The sequence below is a fragment of the Saccoglossus kowalevskii genome, chromosome 13, assembly GCF_978046115.1.
Source record: "Saccoglossus kowalevskii chromosome 13, keSacKowa6.1, whole genome shotgun sequence".
NCBI lineage: Eukaryota > Metazoa > Hemichordata > Enteropneusta > Harrimaniidae > Saccoglossus > Saccoglossus kowalevskii.
The window spans coordinates 12,392,676-12,398,711 of record NC_140653.1 but is presented as its reverse complement, the minus strand read 5'-3'; the positions used below and the strand labels follow the sequence as shown (position 1 = coordinate 12,398,711).

The window sequence follows — 6,036 nt, the reverse complement described above, 5'->3', positions numbered from 1 at the left end:
GACTGTACAAAAAATCGCCCTATAGCATTGAAACCCAGTCTAGTATTCCCATGGGATTTGGGAGATACATTACCAATGATATTATTACAAGATAAATTATTTGCTTCATTGAACACATACAACACACATTTCCCACTAGACATTAGAATGCGTGTCACCTGTGATCAGTCAAGTAGAAATAGTCAAAATATGTTATCATATTTTCTCAATTTTGCATGATATATTTACACAGGATATCTGTCGTTCAAACTAAGGGAAGACGTTATATTGATGAATTAGGTTACAAAGTTTGAAATAGAATTAGTAAAGTTGTTGTGCACATTAAAATTACTCACAACAACGACGCAGCAACGACGACAACGCCGGGCGGGGCCGACATGTTGTGCTTAATATACCTTTCCCTTCCATCTTTAGTGATACGGGCAAGGTAACAATGCAACCTGTTTGCAGGGCACTTGGAAGTGAATTTATTTTTATTTTGCTTTTTATTATACAGTCTAGACTGTTGCGGGAAATAAACAAGTTTGAGAACACCGTGAAGAGCCTCTTTAACTTTTATCACTACAGCTCAGAACAGAGACGGGATTTAAAGTTAGTTGCACAAATTCTGGACGAGGAATTGGCACATCTTCGATAATATCAAACAGGTCAATGTTTAATAAATTTTTACTGGGTTATTCAATATGCGTGTTGAAATTCCTTATGTATATAATTGCCTTTAGGTATACTATTTTTAATAACATGTAAATGCACAATATACTTTTTCTGTTCATTTACCATGGTAATACTAGTAAAAAACAATATTTATTTTATTTTAAATGTAATTTAATTTAACTGGAATAAGTTTTGGGTTTGCATGTTTATTTTCCTCAATTTTTCTATATACTATAAAGATTTACTTGTTTGATATTTCAAAGATCTTGTAAATTGTCTTGTTTATATTCATGTACTATTAATTTGTTGATTTACTTACTCCTAGCTTAGATGGTTATCCAGCAAGGTCAGGGCAGTTAAAGTCATAAAAAGTCAGTTGCAGCATCTTATTTGGAGGCTGTTGGTTCTGTGAAAGACGACACTGCAGCTAAAGCACGGGGATGGCTTAAAGTACATAGTGTGTCCTTTGTCAAAATTTTACATATGTTGGATGTACTTCTAAAAGTAGCCGAGATTTCCCAGGTAAAACTTTATTTTATTTCAATTACAACTACAGATACTAACTGGGGAGTCATTCTGAGTCATCATAACATGTGGTCTAAATTAATTAATGTATGTGTTGTCCCTTGTTGCAGATCTTTCAGAGGGAGGATCTTTCAGTTACTGAGGTCTGTCATAGATTAGAAGCTGCAATATTGAAATTGGTGTCACTAAAAATAAAACCTACAAATGCAGCAAACATGGGAGAATTTTCCAGACTTTATGATCATGACAATCAGAAGTTTGATAGTTTAACCCTGCATGGTCCATGTGCTGAAATTAACTTATCAAAAAACCGAATTTTATTGCAGTTAATTGATGGGATTTGCAAATATGTAGATAAAAGGTATTTATAGATTTATTTATTTATTCTTAAATGTTTGTGACATTTTTCTAGCTCGCTTACCATGTCATAATTCCTGCTAATTACCATATATCAATTTGATTTGTTACAGATTATATCATGAGAAGAGCAACACACTGAAACACTTACCTGACTAATATTGTTTTAATTTACATATACATTTTTGTTTACAGATTTGACAACTTCTTTGAGCCACCTATCTTTGAAGCGTTTGACATAACTCGTTGGCCAGCAGAAAGGGATGAACTTGTACTTCATGGTGTAGATGATGTCACTGCTCTATTTAATCACTTCAGTCCTCTGTTTACTGAGGAGGAAGTGGCATTGGGCATTAAGCAGCACACCAATTTAAAATCAAAGATGAAAGATCTACCTGTCACTGGGATATAAAAGATTTACCAGCATCTGCTTACTATCAGGCCTCATAATCTGCATGTTATCTTAAAGCTGGTTGATATCATGTTTACAATGAGCAGCAGTACTGCTACTTGTGAGAGATGTTTCTCTCACATGAAGCAAATCAAAACTGCAAACCGCTCCTGTCTAAAGCAATCATCCCTACAAGCTTTGTTTCTTACAATGTTACATGGGCCTACCATAGTAGAATTTAATCCACTACCAGCAATTCAACATTGGCTTGGAAGTGGTGGGACGAAACATATACATGGACACGCTCTTCAGCATGTTGAATCAGTGAACAATATTATATCAGTAAACAAATAGCAATATTTGTGAATGTGATGATGTAACTGTTATGAAATAAATAATGTATTCCATTAATCCTAATCGTGTGTGTTTTCTTCACATAATGTTACACTATACACTTATGCAAAATGGGGCAAGCATAATTTTCATCAGGGCAAGTGATATTAAAAATCTACTTGTCCTGTGGCAAGTAATTTTTTTTTTTTAATTTCGAGGCCTGATGTACATGTCCTCCATAACATGGACACAGACTGTAGTACACAACATAAATATTACACAGAATAAATGTAAATGTCCATCATAATATGGACACAGGCTGTAGTACACTACATAAATATTACACAGAATACATGTTCATGTCCATCATAATATGGACACAGGCTGTAATACACTACATAAATATTACACAGAATACATGTACATGTCCATCATAATAAAGACAGACTGTAGTACACTAAATATTACACAGAATACAAGTACATGTCCATCATAATATGGACACAGCCTGTAGTACACAACATAAATATTACACAGAATACATGTACATCATAATATGGACACAGGCTGTAATACACTACATAAATATTACACAGAAAACATGTTCATGTCCATCATAATAAAGACACAGACTGTAGTACACTAAATATTACACAGAATACATGTACATGTCCACCATAATATGGACACAGACTGTAGTAAACTACATAAATATTACACAGAATACATGTACATGTCCATCATAATAAAGACACAGACTGTAGTACACTAAATATTACACAGAATACATGTACATGTCCACCATAATATGGACACAGACTGTAGTACACTACATAAATATTACACGGAATACATGTCCAACATTCCCTGTTTCTTCTAACTTCCTAATATTGTGACGTTGGTGAACAATATGAACTTCCATGTGCGTTTGCAGGCTGCATTTGTTTTTATAAGACTTGTTGCATTCTGTACACTGGTATGGTAGCTCACCAGTATGCATTCTCAGGTGTATTTTCACAGCACTTTTTTGGGTAAAACACTTGTTGCATTCTTTACATTGATATGATTTCTCACCAGTATGCACTCTTATGTGTGTTTTCAAAGTGTCTATCCAGGTAAAATGTTTGTTGCATTCTTTACATTGGTATGGCTGCTCACCTGTATGCATTCTTGTGTGTGTTTTCAGATTGCTTTTCTGGCTAAACCACTTGTTGCATTCTTTACATTGGTATGGTTTCTCACCAGTATGCACTCTTGTGTGTGTTTTCAGATTGCCTTTCTTGGTAAAACACTTGTTGCATTCTTTACATTGATATGGTTGTTCACCAGTATGCACTCTCGCGTGTATTTTCAAAGAGTCTATCCTGGTAAAACGTCTGTTGCATTTTTTACATTGGTACGGTTTTTCACCAGTATGCACTCTCATGTGTGTTTTCAAAGAGTCTATCCTGCTAAAACGTCTGTTGCATTCTTTACATTGGTACGGTTTCTCACCAGTATGCATTCTCATGTGTGTTTTCAAAGAGCCTATCCTGGTAAAACGTCTGTTGCATTCTTTACATTGGTAGGGTTTCTCACCAGTATGCACTCTCATGTGTGTTTTCAAAGAGCCTATCCTGGTAAAACGTATGTTGCATTCTTTACATTGGTGCGGTTTATCACTTGTATGCACTCTCATGTGTGTTTTCAGGTGGCCTTTCTGAGTAAAACACTTGTTGCATTCTTCACATTGGTAGGGTTTCTCGCCAGTATGCACTCTCATGTGTTTTTTCAGGTCGTCTTTCCGGGTAAAGCACTTGTTGCATTCTTTACATTCATATGGTTTCTCACCAGTATGCACTCTCATGTGCTTTTTCAGGTCGTCTTTCCGGGTAAAGCACATGTTGCATTCTTTACATCGGTATGGTTTCTCACCAGTATGCATTCTCAGGTGTATTTTCACAGCACTTTTTTGGGTAAAACACTTGTTGCATTTTTTACATTCATATGGTTTCTCGCCAGTATGTACTCTCATGTGTGTTTTCAGGTAGCCTTTCTTGGTAAAGCACTTGTTGCATTCTATACATTCATATGGTTTCTCGCCAGTATGCACTCGCATGTGTGTTTTCAGGTAGCCTTTCTCGGTAAAGCACTTGTTGCATTCTTTACATTCATATGGTTTTTCACAAGTATGCATTCTCATGTGTCTTCAGGTAGCATTTCCAGGTAAAACACTTGTTGCATTCTTTACATTGGTATGGTTTCTCAGTATGCAGACTGTGTTGTTCCCTGTTTGACATATTCCTGGTATTCAACTTTTCAATCACTCCCTGCAAATAATAATACCCTGGTACATATCATTTCCTCAGTATGTATCATGTGAACTAAGCGAGTTGAACAAGGTCAAATACAAGTACTCAAATTGCCAAATGAATGATGTAAGCATAGTGGTCATGCTGCATTCTCATTGGATTTTTAGTAAAATTCATAATTTTTTTGCATCACTATTATTCTGAAAATTGAAAGCTAATTTCTCATGCTTTTTGAACTTTCCTCTCTTGAAGGTAAGTAATGCCAGTAACAAACATGTCTTGAGCATATTTCTCGTGTTAATTCCTAATTGACAGTGAAGGCACTATAACTTGCAGTAAATTGTCTCAGTGATGGACTTTAAATCCATAGAAAATCTCCCAGCCAGCAATTTTTGTTTTACTTGTTACTAGCGGACGATATTTAAATGAACTTGTAAAAATTACTGAACATATGTTGTCCAGCGGGGAAACAAGTAAATGTTTCACAGACATGTATTTATGTACCACTTGTCGATGAATGGCCAGCGATAGAAATTGAGTTTACCAAAACAATTTTTTACTTGGTAGTTATATTCCAAAAATAACAAGCATTGATAATGCATAGTCCCCGTTCAGAATTAGCTGTAGTCGATGTAATTGTTCAGTACAAGTGACATGTAGAAATGAAAGATCAATGTTTTTTTTAACACTAACACAGATTATAGATTGTGTTACTGTCAGTATAGTACTTACGTGAAAACTTTGAATTGGATTATATCTTACAGAGGAAATAGCATGAAAGAATCAAAGTTAAACTGTAAATAGCTCTCGTGTGATCAGAGCATGCATTATAAAGGTATAAGCTTTGCCTAATAAGTGAATGTAATTGCATGTAGGTCAATCCATCAATAAAATTCAATCAATCAAGATGTCTGAGAATCTATGACATACTGTATACGGAAACACATGATTTTGATATGGGCATTTTGAAAAACATGCAAGGACACTATACTTGTAAACAAAGGGCACTAATGAGGCACTCTATGAATGAGGTATTTCTAGAGGTCGGGGTTTGTCTCGTCTGCAGTTGAATAATTTTTGCTTTGATTTTCTTATGGGGTTTTTTTCCCAATGCGACTTAATTTCACTTTTTTTTTTAATTCTTGGTAATTAGTGTCATTAGCGATGGAGTAGTAAAAACCGCAATTAACCTCAGTGCAACAAATCGGGATAGATCTTTCTGATGCAATGGGCAAATTTCACTATTTTCGCTGACAAGTAAAATCTGCTAAATTAAATCTACGTGAACATGTAAAGTAACAACAGACTGTTTCCTTGACAGATTCTTGAAATTAAATCATCAAAATAGTACAACTAAAAAGTCTGTACAACATACCTACAACAGATAAATAAAAACATCGTAGTTTAATGTTCGTCCGGACTTTGAGCCCTTGAAAGTAAGTGATCCAGCCCTTACATACGCCAACGATTGAAATTTGTTTAATT

General features: G+C 35.0%; 1 pseudogene; it reads right to left on the bottom strand.

Annotated features, from left to right (window-relative positions):
• Positions 1-3,089: 3,089 nt before the first annotated feature.
• On the bottom strand, positions 3,090-4,539 carry LOC144357994 (uncharacterized; annotated as a pseudogene).
• Positions 4,540-6,036: the final 1,497 nt, after the last annotated feature.